Here is a 23133-nt window from a genome sequence, read left to right as displayed (position 1 = left end):
TTCTAAGACTGCTGGTAAAGGTCCAATCACAGCTAAAGAAGGTTGGATTATTTTAAGGTTGTGGGTCATTCTGTTTTCAGTCTTGCTTTGAGATCTTATCACCTGATTAGCTACATGAAAAAATATAAGGAGAGAGAGAGATGGCTGAATCAGGCTCTTGATTGATCTAGACTGAACTAGTGTCATGAGAAAGAAAGAAAGAGAGAGAGAGAGAGAGAGGCAAGACTTTTAACCAATCATACAGTGAATCTGCTAGACAGATGGCCTAATGCAGAATCTTGGGCTCAGAACAATATTCAGTGTTTCATCTTGGGGTTTGGATTGGGTAAAAAACAAGAAGGGACAATCTTGAGTGTTTCATCTTGGAGATTGGGTTGGGTACGAAGCAAGAAGGGAAATTAGGAGAAAGGAGTAGAGATACCCCCCCCCCACCTTTTCTATACCTAAAGAAACAGAGTACAGTAAGGTCTTGGTGAGGATGGAAGCCTAGAGATGACATCTGGAGTGACAAGCCTCAGTAAGGTGATCCTGTGTATCACAGAGGAGCTGGAGGGAGGGATCTCTGGTAGAAAGGGAAACTGAAAGGGAGAGATGGACACCAAAGATTTGACCTGAGCAGTTCTGAAATACTCACTGTCTTTGACGTAAATAGCACATACCAATGTAAAAGCTGCTTTATTCTGTGAACATTTTAAACCACTATAAAAATTTCAGGAAACAAAACACAGGACAGAATCAAGTTGTTGTGTTTTTTTTTTTTTTAGAGCCAGAGTATTGGGATAATTGAAGATAAACTTTCCAAGGAGAAATATAAGTGATCTGGAGAATAAAAGAGCATTTTTGTGTATCATCTCCTGTAAGTGTGGATCAATCAAAGATTTATTGAGTTTCTACTCTCAGTTAACAAGGTGGGTATTTGGACTAGCTCCACAGTAATTCTTCCCTCAGTAATAACTCTGGCTAGGTGCTGGTGGTTCCTACCTGTAATACTAGCTACTTGGGAGGCTGAGATCAAGAGGATTGAGGTTTGAGGTCATCCCTGGGCACATAGTTCATAAGAGTCCCATCTCCAAAATAACCACAGCAAAATGACTGAAGATGTGACTCAAAGTGGTGGAGCACATGCTTTGCAAGCATGAAGCCCTGAGTTCAAATCTCAGTCCCACCAATAATAATAATTATTATTATTCTGGGCCAATGATCAATCTTTTTTTTGTAAATACTCACAAATCATATATTTAACTAATTGTGCTGTTGACTTATGCCCAGGATTGGTTTTGAAATCATAGATCTTCAGCATTGATCATCTTTTAATTTTATTCTCTTCATACTCTCCTGATTTGTCTGCCTTTAATCTATTTTTGTTACTTAAACATCTGATTTTAAAGCAGTTGATAATTTTTTCCTTTTAAAGCTCAGCTGCATTTTTTTTTCCTTTAGTGGTACTGGGGTTTGAACTCAGGGCCTGTTTGGTAGGCAAATGTGCTACCCACTTGAGCAACTCCACCAGCCTGGAAATTTTCTGATTGGTACCCCTTTCTTATTTAAATTTAGAAAATTAGATTCATTATAAAACTGATATCATTTTGAAAGTGTAATGCTATTGTTTGCAAAGTTAAGAGTTTAATTTTGAACTTTGCTGATGAGTAAAAATGTTCCTAGATAAATCTATGGAGTTAATGTATAATTTTTTGTGTGTGGTACTCAGGGCTTCACACTTTCTTTCTTTTTTTTTTTCCTTTTTCTTTTATTATTTATATGTGCATACAAGGCTTGGTTCATTTCTCCCCCCTGCGCCCACTCCCTCCCTTACCACCCACTCTGCCCCTCCCTCTCCGCCCCACCCCCTCAATACCCAGCAGAAACTATTTTGCCCTTATCTCTAATTTTGTTGTAGAGAGAGTATAAGCAATATCAGGAAGGGACAAGGGTTTTTGCTGGTTGAGATAAGGATAGCTATACAGGGCATTGACTCACATTGATTTCCTGTGCGTGGGTGTTACCTTCTAGGTTAATTCTTTTTGAGCTCACCTTTTCTCTAGTACCTGTTCCCCTTTTCCTATTGGCCTCAGTTGCTTTTAAGGTATCTGCTTTAGTTTCTCTGCATTAAGGGCAACAAATGCTAGCTAGTTTTTTAGGTGTCTTACCTATCCTCACCCCTCCCTTGTGTGTTCTCGCTTTTATCATGTGCTCATAGTCTAATCCCATTGTTGTGTTTGCCCTTGATCTAATGTCCACATATGAGAGAGAACATACGATTTTTGGTCTTTTGGGCCAGGCTAACCTCACTCAGAATGATGTTCTCCAATTCCATCCATTTACCAGCAAATGATAACATTTCGTTCTTCATGGCTGCATAAAATTCCATTGTGTATAGATACCACATTTTCTTAATCCATTCATCAGTGGTGGGGCATCTTGGCTGTTTCCATAACTTGGCTATTGTGAATAGTGCCACAATAAACATAGGTGTGCAGGTGCCTCTGGAGTAACCTGTGTCACAGTCTTTTGGGTATATCCCCAAGAGTGGTATTGCTGGATCAAATGGTAGATCGATGTCTAGCTTTTTAAGTAGCCTCCAAACTTTTTTCCAGAGTGGTTGTACTAGTCTACATTCCCACCAACAGTGTAAGAGGGTTCCTTTTTCCCCCGCATCCTCGCCAACACCTGTTGTTGGTGGTGTTGCTGATGATGGCTATTCTAACAGGGGTGAGGTGGAATCTTAGTGTGGTTTTAATTTGCATTTCCTTTATTGCTAGAGATGGTGAGCATTTTTTCATGTGTTTTTTGGCCATTTGAATTTCTTCTTTTGAGAAAGTTCTGTTTAGTTCCCTTGCCCATTTCTTTATTGGTTCATTAGCTTTGGGAGAATTTAGTTTTTTAAGTTCCCTATATATTCTGGTTATCAGTCCTTTGTCTGATGTATAGTTGGCAAATATTTCTCCCACTCTGTGGGTGTTCTCTTCAGTTTAGAGACCATTTCTTTTGATGAACAGAAGCTTTTTAGCTTTATGAGGTCCCATTTATCTATGCTATCTCTTAGTTGCTGTGCTGCTGGGATTTCGTTGAGAAAGTTCTTACCTATACCTACTAACTCCAGAGTATTTCCTACTCTTTCCTGTATCAACTTAAGAGTTTGTGGTCTGATATTAAGATCCTTGATCCATTTTGAGTTAATCTTGGTATAGGGTGATATACATGGATCTAGTTTCAGTTTTTTGCAGACTGCTAACCAGTTTTCCCAGCAGTTTTTGTTGAAGAGGCTGCTATTTCTCCATTGTATATTTTTAGCTCCTTTGTCAAAGACAAGTTAGTTATAGTTGTGTGGCTTCATATCTGGGTCCTCTATTCTGTTCCACTGGTCTTGGCTTCACACTTTCAAGGCAGGCAGTGTACCACTTGAGGCATGCCCCTCCAGCCCTAATGTATAACTTTTAAAAGATAAAAAGACAGTTTTCATGCAAATATGAATAAAATGAAGATGTGTCAAAGATTTCCTGAACTCAGGAAATGAGAGAATCAGAAAGATCATAAGACCAACTTAAAGGAGAATTTGAATAAGATTTTATCAATAAATATTGGTATCGTATTGGTAATTATCACACACACACACATATAAACTATATATACATACATATACATGGGGCGTGAAGCAGAGCGCACCAGGATTACCAAAGTGAATTTATGCATAGATACAAGACTGGTTAGTATCTCTTAGGGCAATAAAATATGCTTTCTCTTTCCCTGGTCATCTACTGTGGTACTTCACAAGGCCCATTATATGACAAATAAGTGACTTGACAATATTGTCCCTACAGCAGTGTGTCCCCTACTTCTTCCCTTACATTGTGGAGCATTTAGAAGAACAGGGAGGGACAAACATAGTTTGAGGAAAAGCCTCTCCCCAAGTCCCCCAGACTATGAGACACCCCACCAGAAGAGTATGTCTTTCCTTATCCTTGAAAACGACTAGCCTCCCTTTTCTCCCCATCAGTAAAATTTGTCTTTTCATTCTTCCATTCCTATTGCAATGTACTAGAAGGCAAAGTTGCTATTTTAATGAAATATTAATTGTAGAAGAAATTATTAACAGCGTCACCACCTATACATAATTATTATTAATATTTTAGAGAAATTTCACTCAGATGATTTTTTGATATTTACTTTTTACTTTTCTTTCTTTTCCTTTTAACATGTCACAATTCCAAATACATAATTTTGCCTATTTAAAAACATTTAGTGTTCTATTTTCAGTCCTTTGAATGGCTTCAGAGATATCTGTTTTAGAAAAACCTGGTTCCAATGTGTAAGAACTAGCCCTGAGATGCCGAGAGACTTGAGGAAAGAGGTAGATCTAAGACTGTATAGTGCCATTTATTGGGGAACTTACTTAGAAAAATGTGGTCATTCCAAATGAATAAGCTGGGTATGTAGCTCAGTGGTAGAGCACTTCCCTACCATGTGTGATTCCCTAGGTTCCATCCCCAGCACCAGAAAAAAAAAAGATTTATAAAGCTCTAATGTAGCTCTGTGATTTGGATCAGAATATAGTGGCTTATAAAATGGTCAGAATAGGGGTTTTAAGGGGGGAGAGGGTGGGGGAAGGGGACAGGGGGGAGAAATGACCCAAACAATGTATGTACATGTGAATAAATGAATAATTTTAAAAAATAAAGTACAGTAAGGAAAGATTAAAAAAAAAAAAAAAGAACAGGGTTTTGGGAGTAGATCAGTGTTAGAGCACTTGCCTCTACCATGTACAAAATTCTAGGTTTGATCCCCTGTACTGCAATAATAATAATAAAAAAAAGTAAAGTGGTTTATCTCAAGCTAATGTCAAAGAGGCTGGCAAAGGTTCCAGTCATAAAACTTCACATGCCACTGTAGTGGTTTTGTTTATTTATAGTTTTCTGGGAAACTATGCTGGAAAAACTGACCAGGGTTACTTAGGGGCAACCATGGTATGACTTAAGGTGACTCCAGTCATGTCAAGTTGAATTCATACATTTGTACCTCTTAACCAGCTCTTACAGTCTCATGTTCAGTCTCCTCTGCAGTGTGCCCTGAACCTGAAAAAGATTTTAGCATTGTGTAGGTGACATGCTGTGAGACCATATGTTGGACTTATAAGTAAGCAGTGGCCACAGCTACAGTGGAGATACTTGCATGAAAAGAGAGAATAGTTTTACAAATGATAACAACAACTAATCTCTGCTACCAGAAGCCCCAGGAACCAATCTGTAGTATGACTTCTCCAGGAGGGACAGGATCAGACAAAGCACTGGTTTGGGTTTTCATATGTAACATAAGGTTTGTGACATCGGGGAAGTACGCATAACATTTTGTCTTGGTAGCAGCTAGGTTCCAGGGAAAATAGCAAAACCCAGCAGCTATGGATGGAAAAATAAATGTTTAGTAGGGGGTTGTAAAGATAAATCTGTATCATCCAGCATGGCAGTGCTGTTAGACAACACAGTGGCAGCAGCTGATACAGTGGAGCATACCACACATACTGGCCAACAGGACAGGGTTCATGAGTGATTCGTAACACTTAACAGTGAAATGGCATGCCAGGACCAGGAGGCCAACTGTAGTACCCTGAGATATTTCCTTTAGCCTATTGAGGAGAGCTCCAGAGTCCATAAGATCAATAGGGACCAAGTTAGGAAGGCCAGAAACTCATCACATTGTGGCAAGAAATGGCTGACCCATCCAGGGGAACAAGCCACTTGTGTGCTTTCCTGGATTTAATGTTTGCAGTGTGAAGAATAGCAGCATCCTCTGTCTGTATATCAACTCTGACAGTATAGCATCTGGATTCACAGCTTGAACTCAGATGGTCTTTGGGGCAGACTGAAGCCCCTAGGTGCACATAGGGGCAGACATGCATGCCATATGGGTATTTAAATTTATTCATGCTTTTCCAAGGGCTTCAGTCCGGTGATCAAGATGGATTTGCTTAATAGGGCCCATACCTGTTGCTTTAATAAGCTGTTTTTTCTCCCAATCAACCCTGCTGCCTGAGGGTTATATGGCAGATAGAAGTACCGTGATGCATCATATGGTTGGATCCAAGCCTGAACATCCTCTCCTGTGCAGTGGGTGTCCTGTTCACTGTCAGTCTGGTGCAGGTACCCATATATCACACTTAACTCCTCAAGATCTTTGATAGTGGTAACTTGATTAGTGCTCTTGCTAGGGAAGGCTTGCCTAAAGCCAGGAGACCATTGTTCCATCTGACATTGTGTCATCCACAATGTAAGGCCTCACTATACTGCCCAATTATCAGTACAAACTAGTGGCTGTGGCTCGTGAGTTGCTACTAGCCAGACTGCTTATAACACTGCCCATTAGATACTCAGATTTTCTCCTGTCTCAAACCAGATAGTACCAGTGGCAGGTAGATAGTGCCAGATAGTACTGCAGCAGCAGTCAGAACTCAGGTTCCCTTTGCTGGGTCCATCCATATACCCAGCATTTTCAAGTGTGAGCCCCACACCCTCCACTGTTCTCTTGTGAGATCACAGGTATGAGGTTCACCACCTGGGGTGGTGAGGCAGTTTCATAGGTAACAGGGGAGTCAATAAGCTATTGAGGAAGACCCTGCATTGTGGTAAATACCATGCCACTTTATTTAGAGTAGGGGTCTGAACTCTAGCAGATTGAGGCAAGTGAAATAGGCCACTTCCACCCACTGATTAATATGCAGGCAGTTTGCACTGTGACCAGTGGCTCCACCTGTAGTAGGGCATTGTGCACTGCTAGAAGCTGCTTTTCTTAAGAGGGTGAATCTAGTTTCAGCTCTCTTCCAGAACTGTGACCAAAAACCTAGAAGTACCTTTTGTCTTTGTTTTTGTCAGAGAGCCCAAATCATGTCATCTGCTGTACAGGTGACATCTAACCGCATTGGCATGGCTGGCACAATTGGATGGCCTGGGCTATCACAATCTTTGCTGGGCATAGGTATTGAGCGAGATGAGAAATGAAAGCCTATTAATAGCACAGGAGCCCTCCTATACATCCTTCATCAAATGGGGGATAGAGAAGGCTTGTATTTTATCTTGTACTGCACCAGAATCAACAGGTCTCACTGGATCGGCCTAGCCCCTAGGAACTTCATGGATGGTCTAGGGTTCTGAATTTTGTTGAGGTTACTAATCCAACTCCTTATGCACAGTCCTGTAAGAATATAATCTTCACCACTTAGCATGATATCATCACTTTAATGGAGCCAGGCAATATCAGGGGAAGTGTCCAGTGCCTGCCTTCCCAAGTGAAAACAATCTGGTTAAGCAAGTCTACAGTCATTTTCCAAATTCTAGCTGACTTTTTCTTGGGCTACTGAAGACATTGCAAACAGGTTGTAAAATCCCAGTTGCTCTAATTGTTTTTGGTCTCTCCAATCTCAGCATGTCCACCTAGGATCTTGTACAACCTGTTTACTACCTGTCTAGGAGTGGAAAGGCAAACAGGGTCCATATTGCTTTCCCCTCAATACCCCTTTATTACCCAAGCTCTGAGTTGAAATTCATCTAGGGAGACCTGTTATGTCTTTCCTAATGGAATATCCATCTGTACAGTGTTTTCAGGGACCAGGGAGATTAGGACTAGATAAGGAATGGGAGGGGTGCTCTTCCAATTCCTAAATGTAACAATTCTCATTTCACTCTGATGGACTTATACCCATATCCATCAATAACTACCCAGGGTGCCAGAAAACATTCTGAGTTGCCCTGGGTCACTACTAGAGCAGTGGTCTTATTCTTGGAGGACCAGTAAATAGTGAATTCTAAGGGAGACCTCTAGTTGCCCCCTCTAGTCCTCATTCTGGGATAACTTTGGCTCTACCCCTAATCCTGGGGAGAGGGAGAATTCATCTATAGGCTAACAATTACCTGTTGAAATTCCTCTTTTTTCCTTCTAGAGGGAGTAGAGGGAAAAGGTTCAAACTATTGTTTTGACTTCCATTCCTTCCACAAGGACACCAAAATTACATTAGGTTGTTATCTTTTCTGTGGAGTTGCCTGCACAAAGCAAACCATGCATCTACTTTCTCATAGCTGTACCTGTCCATTTTTGAATTTTTTTCTTCCATTTTTATTTGTCCTTTTTTCTTATCAGGTTTTGTGACATGATGAACTCTGTCCTGACCACATTCATTCAGCCTCTTCCAGGTAAGCAATAGCCTCGCCTACATCATAAATATCCTGCATGACTATCAGGCTGAGGAAGAGACAAAGGCTGAACATTCTCAGGGGGCTTCTGTAACAGTTTGTTTTTTCATTCCAACTATAAAAATAGCTTTATTGGGTTCTTAAAACTCCTGGGTATAAATGCCCTGTCCAGTGCCCAATTCTCGCAGAATACTCTGGGCTTCCTTAATGCTTTTCCTTGGGGGCACTTGTCCTGGCAGTCCCTTTATTTGGTCATGTCTCTCTCATACCTAAGATGATTCACTATAAAGAAAAATTTTCTTTGGATCTGTTGGGCATTATGTTGGTATTGCCAAGGAGCTGGATGAGTGGTGATACTCATTTTCTTGCTTTCACCATCCTCTCTCAAGTCCCAGAGTCTTGCCTTCCAGCCAATCAAACTCTACTGGCTTCTTTTTTTTTTTTTTTAAGGAGATGCTTATATATTTTTTATTTTATGGTACTGGGGATTGAACTCAATGATTTTTTTTATTATTATTCATATGTGCATACAAGGCTTGGGTCATTTCTACCCCCTGCCCACACCCCCTCCCTTACCACCCACTCTGCCCCCTCCCTCTCCCCCTACCCCCTCAATACCCAGCAGAAACTATTTTGCCCTTATTTCTAATTTTGTTGTAGAGAGAGTATAAGCCATAATAGGAAGGAACAAGGGTTTTTGCTGGTTGAGATAAGGATAGCTATACAGGGAGTTGATGCAAATTGATTTCCTGTGCGTGGGTGTTACCTTCTAGGTTAATTCTTTTTGATCTAACCTTTTCTCTAGTTCCTGGTCCTCTTTTCCTATTGGCCTCAGTTGCTTTTAAGGTATCTGCTTTAGTTTCTCTGCATTAAGGGCAACAAATGCTAACTAATTTTTTAGGTGTCTTACCTATCCTCACCCCTCCCTTGTGTGCTAAAGCTTTTATCATGTGCTCAAAGTCCAATCCCATTGTTGTGATTGCCCTTGATCTAATGTCCACATATGAGGGAGAACATATGATTTTTGGTCTTTTGGGCCAGGCTAACCTCACTCAGAATGATGTTCTCCAATTCCATCCATTTACCAGTGAATGATAACATTTCGTTCTTCTTCATGGCTGCATAAAATTCCATTGTGTATAGATACCACATTTTCTTAATCCATTCGTCAGTGGTGGGGGGGCATCTTGGCTGTTTCCATAACTTGGCTATTGTGAATAGTGCCACAATAAACATGGGTGTGCAGGTGCCTCTGGAGTAACCTGTGTCACAGTCTTTTGGGTATATCCCCAAGAGTGGTATTGCTGGATCAAATGGTAGATCGATGTCTAGCTTTTTAAGTAGCCTCCAAACTTTTTTCCAGAGTGGTTGTACTAGTTTACATTCCCACCAACAGTGTAAAAGGGTTCTTTTTTCCCTTCATCCTTGCCAACACCTGTTGTTGGTGGTGTTGCTAATGATGGCTATTCTAACAGGGGTGAGGTGGAATCTTAGTGTGGTTTTAATTTGCATTTCCTTTATTGCTAGAGATGGTGAGCATTTTTTCATGTGTTTTTTGGCCATTTGAATTTCTTCTTTTGAGAAAGTTCTGTTTAGTTCACGTGCCCATTTCTTTATTGGTTTATTAGTTTTGGGAGAATTTAGTTTTTTAAGTTCCCTATATATTCTGGTTATCAGTCCTTTGTCTGATGTATAGCTGGCAAATATTTTCTCCCACTCTGTGGGTGTTCTCTTCAGTTTAGAGACCATTTCTTTTGATGAACAGAAGCTTTTTAGCTTTATGAGGTCCCATTTATCTATGCTATCTCTTAGTTGCTGTGCTGCTGGGATTTCGTTGAGAAAGTTCTTACCTATACCTACTAACTCCAGAGTATTTCCTACTCTTTCCTGTATCAACTTTAGAGTTTGGGGTCTGATATTAAGATCCTTGATCCATTTTGAGTTAATCTTGGTATAGGGTGATATACATGGATCTAGTTTCAGTTTTTTGCAGACTGCTAACCAGTTTTCCCAGCAGTTTTTGTTGAAGAGGCTGCTATTTCTCCATTGTATATTTTTAGCTCCTTTGTCAAAGACAAGTTGGTTATAGTTGTGTGGCTTCATATCTGGGTCCTCTATTCTCTTCCACTGGTCTTCATGTCTGTTTTTGTGCCTCTACTGGCTTCTTAAAGGGAAGCCCCTCCTGCACCTTCATCTGCTGTGCTTTTACCTTGCATTGTGTTAATGGTTGACTGAAAAAGCAAGGCTGATAAGCAGGGTACTCTGTTCTCTATCACTTCAATCTCAGGCTCTTCTCACAGGGCCTCCTCTCAGGAATTCCATTTCTTTGCATTCCATTCTGATCATGAGATAATAGCTCCACTTGTTTCCTCTTCCAGTTCTTTCTTCCCATCTGCACAAGGTGGCAAACCAGGGTTTCTCACCATATGTAGAAAATGGACAATGCAGAAGACCTAAGAATAAAGTTCATAAGTAAAGGGAAGGAAGGAGAGAGTGAGAGAGTTAAAAGAGGGGGAAAGAGAAATTTCTGAGAATAATGAGCATCTGGATATAGCTATTCTGAAAGCTAGATCAGAACTAAAAATTACACACTTCTGTGAGCAGAAAACATTTTATTTGCTTAAAAAAGTGGAATGGGGTTTCTATCACTTGCAACCAAAGATTCTTACAATACGTTTGTGATTATATATTGATTGCATGTTTGTAATAATTATTTTTAAAAATTTGGTTTCTTTGCCGGGGGCGTAGCTCATTAGTAGAACACTTGCCTAGCATGCACAAGACTCTGGGTTCAATATGCAGCATTGGGAAAAGAGAAAGAAAATTAGTAATAACTTTGATCAAACACTAAAAAGGATTCTGTACTAGAATTTGTGAAATTCTCTCCTGTTCACTTTACATAATATAATTTCTCTCCTTCCTTTCTTTTATTCTTCTGTGTATTCTCACTAAACACACATTTATTTGTTTCTTACATATCATGTGTTAGTCACTGTGGTGTATGCTGGACATACAATGTAGTGAGTAACACAGACTTGGACTGAGTTTTGTGGATCTGGTGATCTCACTGACTTACTTTTTCTGAATTGCACAGTACAGCATTGGTGGTGTAGTGTTTTTTTTTTTTTTTAAATGTTCTATTTGGAGTCAGAAATTAAAATCCTTTTCCAAGCAGCAGATCATATTAATATAATAAAACTCTTACTATGTAGTCATTAACCCAACAGTGTAAGTCTTTGAAATTGATGAGTGCTATAAATATTTATGACACGGTATTACTTGTTGACTTTTTTTGTTCTTGAAATATACATACCTCAAGTTCCTATCTTTTTGTTGGTATCTCCTAGATATCAGATTCCTTTTCCTTATATTAATAAGTACAACAGTAATAAAATCAGTGCATAGTAAAATGCCACAGGTGTAGTGCTTTTTTGTGTGGTTCTGGGGTTTGAACTAAGGGCCTATCCCTTGAACCACTCCACCTTTTTGGTGAAGGTTTTTTTTTTTTTTTTTTTTTTTTTTTGAGATAGGGTCTTGCAAACTATTTACCTGGGCTGGCTTTGAACCTTTATTCTCTTGATGTCTGCCTCCTGAATAGCTAGGATGACATGCTACTCAGCCTGGGTGCCACTGGCACCCAGCCAGGTATATTGCTTTTTGTGAGTGGACATTAGGTAAAAAGAACATTACTTATCCATTATTTACCCATGATTTTTGCATTTTCTCTCAGAAGAATGTATAATTGCTTCAGCTGGTAGAGTGGCTCAAGTGGTAGAGCACCTGCCTAGCAAATGTGAAGCCCTGAGTTCAAACCCCAGTACCACCAAAAAAAAAAAAAAAAAAGTATAATCACTTCAAAATGTTTTGACTACGGTAAAATATGTTAATCTTCCCTGGCAAAAATATGTGGAATATTTTACAATACAATACAAAGTGTATGGGTAAAGTGATGGTAAATATGTTTGAAGGAAGGAAACCTTGGATTTGAGGGCATACAGAAAAGTTTGCTTTTTTAGTCATGCAATTAAACTGTGTCTCCTTCCATACTAGAGTGCAAGGGATTCAAGCTTTGCTTGAATCTTGTGGGGCCAAGAGAAGGGCATGGTCCTGGAGTATGTCCTCTTGACTTAGCTGGTCTGGAAGAGATGCCCAACAGAGTACCCTCTAATGGGGCTAATGGGTAGCTAGGAATTCCGGTATTGGCCTGTCTAGATACAAGCAGCCTGTAATTATTTTTAAATAGCTGAAAGCCAATCACATCTTACATTTTCTAATGTAAAATTAGAATTAATCTAACTTTAATGATGTTTTTTAACCTAGGTTACACATCAGAATCAGCTAGGGAGATTTTTTTTCTTTTTGGCACTGGGGTTTGTACTCCAGGCCTCATGCTTGCTAGACAGGTGCTCTACCACTTGAACCATTCCATCAGCCCTGTTTTGTTTTGGGTATCTTCCAGGTAGGGTCTTCAGAATGCTTTGCCTGGACTGGCTTCGAACCATGATCTTCCTCATCTTTGCCTCCTGAATAGCTAGGATTACAGGTGTGAGCTCTGGAGCTAGGGAGATTTTAAATTTCCTCATGGCCAGGCTGCAATCCAGATCAATTAGATCAGAGTCTTGGTGGGGAGTTGGAGGGTGGGGGAAGACATGTGACCTTGGATCAGGTTTTGCAAAGTTCCCCAGGTGATTCCAAAATGCAGCCAGGTTGAGAACCCCTTCAATAGTATCTAACTGCCAACAGCTGTGTGAAAATCAGGTTGTAACATCTAATCTTTCTTTTAAGGCCCTTAGTCTTCAGTTACTTAGGGAACACTCTGGTGGCCAAAGAAATAGAGCCTTAAAAAAAAAAAAGAAATAGAGCCTTGTTACAAAAGAGCTTTGGCTTGGAGGATTCCAGACAAGGTCATGAAGAACTGATTATGTAATTTTTTTCTTTTTTAATTTATTTTATTGTTTTTACATTTACGTACATGTGCATACATTATTTGGGTCACCTCCTCCTGTTCCCCCCCATTTCCCCACCCCCGGTAATTTCAATCTCTTGTTATATTGGTTCTGTATTTGCTACTTTTCTTTCTTCTTGGTCATATTTACACATGGCCACTGGATCACAGTGTGTGGGGGTGTGTGTATGTAAACAGAAGCAATCAGTTTTTAGAATGATTCCTCTGGACAAAGTGTTAGCTGTACTGGCCCTGCATTGCTTTGTATTTCCACAAAAACCTGAATCAAAATAGGGGAGCTTCCACTTGAACTACCCCAGGTTTTTCTACTAACTTGTAAGGAAGAGAATATATTGGGATCAGTTTACCTGTCAGGAGCTTTTGAACAGCGACGTGAAGTCTGTTAAGGGCTTTACCAAGTGTACTTGACTTCAGCCTCTCAGCAACAGGTGAGCAATTAGCTAAAGGTCTCCGCCACACCTTAAGGCTGCCCTGAAAAGGCCTTTTAAACATCCTCAAAAAAGGAGCTATTTTGTGGCCAGGGGTGTAGCTTAGTTGTAGAGCATGTCCAGGCCTGAGTTCTATCCCTAGCACCAAAACACAAACAAACAAAGAAGGACCTATTTAAAGGTAAAATATTTTTGTCATTAAACTAAACATGTTTCCTTCAAAGCCTCTTCTTCAGAACTAGCAGGCCTTGAATTCAATATTCTGTTGCTCCCAAATCTACTCCCTGCCCAATACATACAGGCTTTTCTGTGAAAATTCACATATTCAAGCTGTAAAAATATTGTGATTATGGTTTAGAAAGCCCATGGAGCTCTAGTTAACTACCACTGACTTTTGTTCTGCTCACAGACTTCCATATTTCAAGGTAGAGCCATGGAGGAACCATGGGCTGGAATTTTACAGGGCTATAGATTTGAATCTCTACCACTTACATGCAGCAGCTAATTTAGTTAACTTTACAGTGTCTAAGTTTCTTTATTTAAAAATAGGTGTAGGGTTACAGCAGGAACATTACATGTGAAGTTTTTGGTATATGACAGTGAATCAATAATTAATAATGCTTAATATTAGAGTTTTTCTTCATCTTACACTCTAATAATAATCTGTGACCACTGAGTTCACACTTGATTGTAGACTCCATGAAAGCAGGAGTTCCTGTTATTTAGTCCAGTGTCTGCAATAGGGAAGGTGGTCAATAAATATTTGCAAAGAACCAGGTGTGGTAGTACATGCCCATAATTCCAGCCCTCGGGAGGAGGCAAGAGAATTGCAAATTCATGGCCAGCCCACACTACACAGTGAGACCCTTTCTCAAAAACTAAAAAAAAAAAAAAAAAAAAGCCAAGCCAAATGAATGTATGTGTCTATTGTTGTACAATGTTATATGATCTGTCATGTGAACAAATATCTTTACAATAATATGAAAGAATTTCAGGGCATCTTCTACATATAGATGAGGTAAGTTGTAAGAATGCAATCTCATGTTACAAATTAATGTTATGTTAATTTGTTCTTCCCAGTTTTCTATTCTTCATCTTTGGGTTATACAGTACCGTAGTCATTAAGAACTCTGGGTTTATATTACCTGGTTATGAATCCAGACAACATTACTTACTAGCTGTACAGAAATAAATTAAACATTCTATTTCTCATTCAGTTTTCTTATCTGTAAAATGGGAATGGTAATATCACCCATCACACAGAAGTTTTATCAGTGGTTAAATGAGTTCACACATGAAAGTGCTTGGGATATGAGGTAAAGAGGAGGTATTTAAATGTTGCCTGGAATGAGAATATGAAAGCAAGAGAAGACATGAGTAACCTTCTAGCTTCAGTTGCTTTTTTGTTTGTTTTTGCTTTTGGTGGTAATGGGGTTTGAACTCAGGGCCTATACCTTTAGCCACACCACCAACCCTTTTTTGTGATAGGTTTTTTCGAGATAGGGTCTTGCCAATTATTTACCCTGGCTGGCTTCAAACTGTGATCCTCCTGATCTCTGCCTCCTGAGTAACTAGGATTAAAGGCGTGCATCAGCAGCGCCTAGCTCAGTTGCTTTTGGTTAACTGATTTTATCACATAGCAAACTACTCCCATTAGTTTTTCTACAGATAACACCCCTGACACATAAGTCATGATGGTGATGGTTGTCTAAATTGTTTTTCAGGAACTTGGAGGTAGGTCAAACCAGTCCAGGCACTGATCCTTCACTTGGGTCTGATCAAGTGTCTGATGGGTAACCTTTGATGTTAGAGGGCTAAAACTCTCCTTTCTGCTGGGCTTCAGTGGCTCATGCCTGTAATCCCAGCTACTCAGGAGGCATTGATCAGTAGGATTGAGGTTTGAAGCCAGCCCAAGCAAACAATTGGTGAGACCATATCTCAAAAATCCTCAAGGCAAAAATAGGGGTGGTAGAGTGGGCTCAAATGGTAGAGTACCTACCTAGCAAGTGTGAGGCCTTGAGTTCAAACCCCAGTACCGCAAAAACAAAACAAAAAACAACCTCTATCTTCTGAGCATGTGAATGTCACCATTTTCTGAATATGTGTCCTTATGAAGAACCTGAAGTTTGATTATTCATGCACAGATCACCCATTACTTCACATTTCCTCACCTCCAGCCACCTTTCCTCAGACCGCTCTACTTCTTCCCACCAATACCCCTAAACCCTATCCTTTGGGGAGGCAGATTTTAAGCTAGCTTTCCCATCTCCCCTCTTTTGACCATTACATGAGTAAACTCTCATTTTGATTGGCATACTGCATGACAGGTAAAACAGTCCTGATTCAGTAACCAGTAGACTGCCAGCTCCCCCCACCCCACCCCCTAACAAACTGAGAGCAAACTGGGGCTCTTGGATGACAGACTGATTTTCAGAGCAAAGTGCTTGGCACACATTAGGGCCTCCATAAATGTGTATGGAGAACGTGCTCAGCCTTTAGTCAGGATATGTCTAGCAAGGACAGCCATCTAAGGTGCTGGTCTGTACTCAAGTCTCTTCCCAGGTTCCTCCTCCCTTTTCTTTTTGTTTTATTGAGGTGCTGGGGTTGAACTCAGAACCTTGAGCAGTCTTCCTTCTGTTTGGTTAACCTGGTCTGCCCATGGAAAGACCTGTAAGTGTTTCACTGTGAATTCCTTGATTTTTTGTTTAAACTCAAGGCCTTGTGCTAGCTAGGCAGGAGCTCTACCACTGGAGCCATGCCACCGATAAAATATTTTTAAAAAAGCGATATCAAAAGAAGGAAGAACTCTTGGTTGTCAGTTTGGAATTAGTAAACTTAGCCTTATTAGGTTAATTAGCTAATTACAGAAATGGATGTGTTCCAGAAAAATGCCACTCCTTTATATTTTTTGGGCTAGAGAGCAGTCTTAATAATTAAAATGTGAACATTTTTGTTCCTTTTGGATTATGGTATTAGAATAGGGTATTGATTTATTCCACATTAGTGTTGGTCCCCTGTACAAAGTCTTCCTGGATCGCTGCTCTCTTCCTTCCCTGCTCCTTCACAGGCTGTGTTAGGTCAAATTTCAGTTCATTATTCAGGTACTTTTTACTTTGGTTTCTCATCTCATGAGGCTAGGTGGCTTAAGGGAAGAAGAATGCCAAAACAAGGTGTGGGCTTAGGCTAAGAACTCACTTACAGTTTAAGCCTAAAGATCTCTGCACTGGAATTGTAGGTCTGGCTTTGTCAACTTGGGCTTCTATAACTACATCATACTCTGGGTGGCTTAAACCATGAGAATTTATTTCTCACTGTTCTGGAAGCTGAAGGTCCAACATCAACGGGACAGCCCTTTAGGTTCCTTGGTGAGGTCTCTCCTCTATCTCACTTCCTTCTCCCTGTATCCTCATGTGGTGGGGAGAGAGAAAGAGGAAGCAAGCTCTCTGTGTGTCTCTTCTTAACAAAGGAACTAATCCTATCATGAGGGCCCCACCCTCTACCTAAACCTAATTACCTCTGTCAAAACAAAAGTATAAAAAAATTTAAAGTTCTAATTGACTTTTACTAGCAAGTCACAAACCAGATTTAGAACTCTATGGGCTGAGGGTAAAGTACACTGATAGTGCGTCCAGCATGTATGAGGCCCTGGATTTGATCCCTAGCACTGCGAAAAATAAAGAAGAAAAAAAGGAAAAAAGAAAAGGCACACTACTGCGCATGGCAGAAGTTAAGTTTTGAAATGAGGCAGGATAGATACATGAGAAGACAGGGAAATTATATTTATTATATTTTTGTGGTACTGAGACTTGAACTTAGGACCTCATGCTTGCAAAGCAGGCACTCTACCACTTGAGCCACTCCACCAGCCCTTATACTTTTTATTTTTAATAAATATTAAAAAGACTAGACTCACACACTAGACCCAGGAAGTAAAAACTGAAAAACCAGGCCAGCTAGCTCCCCTCCTATTACCTTTTAGATACTAAGGTACAAGAACAGGGAGACATAAAGGGGTTATCTGCATGTGCCTTTTTTTGTCTTCATCTTTGAGAAGAAGCTGCAAACTCACCTGTGGAGATCGGATTATAAGAAGCCTATGAGAACTTGACATAAGCACAGCTGTGTCAAATAATCAACAGGCTGAGTTTGGCATGGCCCCAGCCACAGAAGACAGCGAAATACAGCACAGCTGCATTCCCTAAGAAACAGTCAGATAAGCAGGAATACAGGTTTCTCTTGTTACAATGTCAAGCCCCTCCCCCAGAGCTGTTGCCCCACCTCCTTGTTTACTACTGTGTATAAAATGACTGAAGGAGGACAAGAAGGATTGATGGGGAGTTTGGCATGGAATGGGTTGATTGGCTGGCTGCAGACTGCTTGCTAGAATGATGCTGTTGCTGGCTGTGGGACAGTGCAAGTCTGAGGGCCAAGACTTTAAGAGAGATTAAGGAAAACATGGGACAGTGCTAAGTCTAAGGAAAGAGAACAGAAAAGAAGAAAGACTTTAGAAGTGAGGTTTTAAAGAATAGAGAAGAAAAGAAGCAAAGTAAGAGACTAATAGAGAAAAGAAGTAACGAAGCTGTTGTACATCTCCATCCGAGCATCCAGCACAAATGGCCCCAGCTTTGTCTTCTATCATTTGTTCTTTTTGCATCTCCAGTTGCCCCCAGTTAGGTCAGGAGGAACAGAGCTCGAGAAAGCTCATGAGACTCATCTGCCATTCCTGTATTTTGTGTAAGCCTAGAACATATCTTATGTTTTAGAGTAATAAACTGCACCCATCTTAGCTACCCAGAACCAATGTCTAATGACTAAGGGCTCCTAGAGGTCATGACCATGTGTATTCTCCCAGCTCAGAAAGTATAAAGGCCACAGATAAGAACCAACATTTTGAATTTTTACTCCCATAATTCTGCATGAGGAGCAGGACCCTCCCTTCCCCCATCCCATACTTCTCCCTACTTTATCCTGTTAAATTGAAATAAATCCTTGCTAAAACTTCCATCTTGTGAGACTCCTTGTGAAGTAACATGAAGTTCTTCTCAAGAGTGAATATAAAGTTCCAGTGATTTTTGAGTGGGATCCCTCATCTGGTAATAGTAAGGTGGGAACAAGGACATATAATAATAAGTGATTGGCTAACATCAGGCTACTTCATGTTATTTTGCTTGGAGGGTTAAAGCAGCCTCAGATTGACTGGACCTTTCCATTAGTTGCTGCAGATCACCTGTTTTCAGGAAAGACCAGTCTGTTTTGGATTTTACCTGATTGCTTAAAATTTGATTATGTGACACTTAGCATTAGTGACTTCATTTTGGTTTGGTTTGTTAGGGCTAGAACAGGAGCTTAGTCCAAAACAATGATCTCATGTAAGTTTTACTTAATACCTTTCAAAGGCCTCATACCACCACATTGGTGGTTAGAAACTTCAACATGTAAATATTGGGGGACCCATTTCAGTCTATAGCAAATTCTATGGGTTCTCAATTCTCATTGCTTCTGAATATCTTTCTCAGGTACCTGTGGGGAGGTCGGTGGTTGGGTAAATCTACTAGTTGGGTACTTTTAGGTTCCTTGGCTTAGCAGTACAGATCCTAAGCAGGGCTTCCAGAGGTGCCTGTCTGGTTTTGAACTGAAGTAACCTGCCCCAGTCTCTCCCTTGGCCAAGCTCTGATGCACGGCATCTTTGTCCACTGTGTACAAAGGCATGCTGTAGGCTTGGCTTTTGACCTGATACCAAATCCTATTTGAGACTCTTTAACAGTGAAGATCTCATTAGGTACTCAGATTCTGACCCTGTGTCCCAATATCCTAGGACTAATAATCATAAAAATTATTATGAGAGGAGGAAATAAATCAGTCCCATCTCATATAATCAAGGTTCTCCCTCCCTCTCTGAAAATGAGGTGTTTTTTGGAGGGAGGCTTTTCCACATCTCAAACATTGCCATCCGGGACTAATTTGCCAGACTTGTCTGAATGTGTTTGCATTTGAGTAGCAGACCCATTTTGAGTCCACTGCCAATGGGCTCCTCAGGCCTCTTAAAGCCTGCCCCACCAGTTTGACAAACCTGCCCAGACAGGCTTGAACTCCAGCAAAGACAACAGGTTTCCCACTACTTATATGAAGTGAGGAAGCAGGAAAAGAAGTAGAAATCAGAGAAAAGAGAATGAAAGGACAGAGCAACACTGTACCCCTGTCTGCCTCAGATCCTCTTTTTTATTTTCATTTTGATGATTAATTTTGCTACAAAAAAATGCCTTTCTTCTCTCTACCTGTGGGACCATTGGTACTCTATGGATTAGACTCTATCTCTTCCCTAGTCTGGATGTAGTGCTCATCCAAAATGATCAAGAAACATTTTTGACAATTAAAAAGAATTACATAAGGAATGGTGACCAAGAATGAACTCAGAAGTCAGGCATTGCAGCGAAGGTCTATAATACCATCACACTCCCAATCCTATGGCAGGAGGATGGCAAGTTCCAAGTTCCAGGCCAGCCTAGGCTTCAAAGGGAAACCCACTCTTAAGAAACAAAACAACAAAACAAAAAGAATGAATTTAGAGGGGACTAAAATAAACAAATCAAAAAGCTTTTCATTTTGCTTTGAATTGAGTACTTTGTGAAAAGAACAGGGCCCTTTCTGCAGAGAAATTTGGTTAGATGACCAGTTCCTCCACATCTTGTCAGCAACTGTCCTGGGACTGTCCTGGGAACCCAACCTTTTAAAGGTGGCTGCAGTCATTGTTGCTACCAGCTGCAGCTCAAGCACAGGAGAAAACAGCTCCCTGTTAGAATTGACTGGATTGTTCTATTTGTCTGTAATTCTGGTCTTTGCAAGAAGCAATGAATGCCTAATCAAACTCACTTGAATGTAACCTCTATGTGATGCCAAACCTTTCTATCCTTGTGTTTTACATCACCATAGCAAATAATACAAATTTGATTTTTGAAGTTTTTTTTGTTTGTTTGTTTTTGTTTTTCCAGTACAGGGCCTCACACTTCTGAGCCAGGTTCTCTACCACTTGAGCCATCAGCCTGAGTTTTTTAGGTTTTTTTTTTTTTTTTAACAGTAGCCAAATGAGCAAGAACATGGAGTACATACAGAGTACCCTTTCAAATCTTGTTGAAGGTTGCCTGGGGCCTGTTGTCTCATAATCTTTTACTCAAACCAAGGGAAAACCCTTATAAACCTTCTAGCTTCACTTTGTTTTATCACCAATTTTAGAGGTCACCATAACAAAACAACATGCTCCCATTAGCTTTGCTACAGATAACACTCTTGACACATGGGTCATGATGGGAATAGTTGTCTTTAGTTGTTTTTCAGGGACTTGGAGGTAGATCAAATCTGTCGAAACCTCTGACCCTTCCCTGGTGCCTGGTCAAGTGTCCGGTGGGTGATCTTTGATGTCAGAGGGCCAAAACTCTACCTTCTGAGCATTTTGAATGCTACCATTTTCTGAACACACATCCTATAAAGAGACTTGAAGTTTGCACAGACCACCCATTACCTCACTTTTCCTCACCTCCAACCTTCTTTCCCTGTGCCTCAGACTACCCTGCTTTTTTATCCCTAAATAACCCTAAACTCTGTCATTGGGGAGGTGGCTTTGAGACCTACTCTCTTGTGTCCACAGGCCCGACTGCTTTGTGAATCAATTATTTCTCTTTTGCAAAAGTGTCATATCAGTGATTGTCATACTGCATAATGGGCAAATTATAGGTCTGACTTGCTAACATTACTAATAGGGATGATGGGGAGGAAAAAGAGGCCCTCTTCAACATCAAAATAAGGTAGTCTCAATCTCTCATTATCCACATTGACCCATATTTTACCTACCTCTGTATTTTTATAAATAATGGGAATAAGGAAGTCCCACTTCCTCTATGTTTATAGAAGGCGATAACTGATTACTTCTAATTTTTTTTTTTTTGTGGGCATACAAGTTTTTACTATGTGCCCTGGCTGGCCTAGAACTCAAAATCCTACTGCCTCAACTTCCCAAGTGCTGGGATTACAAACATACACCACCTGTATCTATGCCCAACCTGTAGATGGAGTTCTGGAGAGTTAAGAGCACAGTGGCCATTGTTCTTTCTCCCCTTGGTGATGAAATAGCCCACAACTTTTGGCTAGGCCTCTCCTACTCTATTCATTCTTCCTCCTTTGCAGTTCTGAGTGTAGCCACCAGACCAAGTTCTGGCCAAACACATCCAGGTGGAAGCTTCCCTCCACAGGGGAACCTTCTTCAAGAGGCTCCAGATATCCCCTCCCCTCCTGCTTCCTGCTGCTTGGCAGGAGGGGTGTACTCATGGCTCATTAGCACATGGTCACATGGCTGAAGACCAAGACAGAGTTGCTGGGATCACTTAATACCATGGATCCCCATATCTGTCCTGCCCCTTGCATTCAGACTTTCATGTGAGAAAGAAATTAATTTGTGCTGTGGCTTAACACAATTTGAAGTTTACTTCTTGGTCACACCATTTCCAATGCTGGTTGGCAAGGGGACTCCATTCATGGTTGGTACTCAGAGAGTCAGACTGCAGCCTTCCATCTTAACCAATGCTTCCACCATGGCTGAGACAGGCAGAGGGAGTGAAATAACTGTAAGACTGTTACAGCTTTTCACCCAAATGTGACAAGCCTTATTTGACTAATGCAAGTCACAGTCAGCTTGCATGCCCCAAATGGATGGGAGCAAGAATATGTGGACAGTCCTAGTGACTGCTACAATTCCTATCTTGTTCAACTACTGCTATTTTGGATTCTTAGGTCCTTGCACCTGCACCGAATCTATCAATATGTAAATGATCACATCCATTTTGTGATAAATGGGTTTAGACTTAGTCCTGTTAGGAAAGTTGCACCTAATAATAACCTGATACTTTGAAGGGTTTTCAGAGGTCACTTCCCCCAGTTGCTTTTTTTTTTTTTTAGGGCCTCAGGCTTGCTAGGTAAGTGCTCTACCTCTTGAGTCACTCCACCTCTATCTTGTGTTATGTATTTTTGAGATAGGATCTCTTGAACTATTTTCCCAAGCTGGCTTCAAACCTCAATCCTCCTGATCTCTGCCTCCCAAGTAGCTAGGATTATAAGTGTCAGCCCCCAGCCCCCAACTGCTTTTCAAAGAAGGAAGAAACCACTCCTCATTGACATCCTTGAATCATTGTGATCTAATACACTGGAGGCAAATCTCTAAGAATTCCCCTTCCTATACTTTTATCAGCTCTAGCCCCTCCTAAATTTTGGAAATGTCTCTTATACTTTTGAGAGCACAACTGGTTTTGCTCTGTTCTGCTTTGTTCTTCATTCTAACTTTAGTCCTTGATATCTGTTATTTTTCTCAAGGCTCGAAATACATCCCTACCTCCCTCAATTTGTTAAATGTCCTCATTTTACCTGATACCACCTTTCAAATACATGGACAGATGGATTGTTCTAAACCTATTGTCTTTATTCTTTCCCTGTTCACCTTCCTATGAAACCCTGTGATGAGGCTTCGGTTTGTCCCTCTTCATTGAAATTACTTGGAAAGCCATTACTGACCTTTTTCAAG

At 40.5% G+C, this 23133-nt stretch overlaps 1 long non-coding RNA gene across 1 annotated transcript in view; it reads left to right on the top strand.

Moving 5' to 3' along the window:
* LOC141422596 (uncharacterized) overlaps positions 1–23133 on the top strand; it is a 152840-nt gene that overhangs the window by 367 nt on the left and 129340 nt on the right. The window contains exons 2-3 of the long non-coding RNA XR_012447275.1: positions 765–908; positions 8122–8174. This is a non-coding gene — a long non-coding RNA (uncharacterized lncRNA). The remainder of the gene's footprint in view (positions 1–764; positions 909–8121; positions 8175–23133) is intronic.

The sequence above is a fragment of the Castor canadensis genome, chromosome 4 (genome assembly GCF_047511655.1).
Source record: "Castor canadensis chromosome 4, mCasCan1.hap1v2, whole genome shotgun sequence".
NCBI lineage: Eukaryota > Metazoa > Chordata > Mammalia > Rodentia > Castoridae > Castor > Castor canadensis.
Note: the sequence above shows the minus strand (reverse complement) of the source record. Positions and strands in the feature narration are given on the sequence as shown.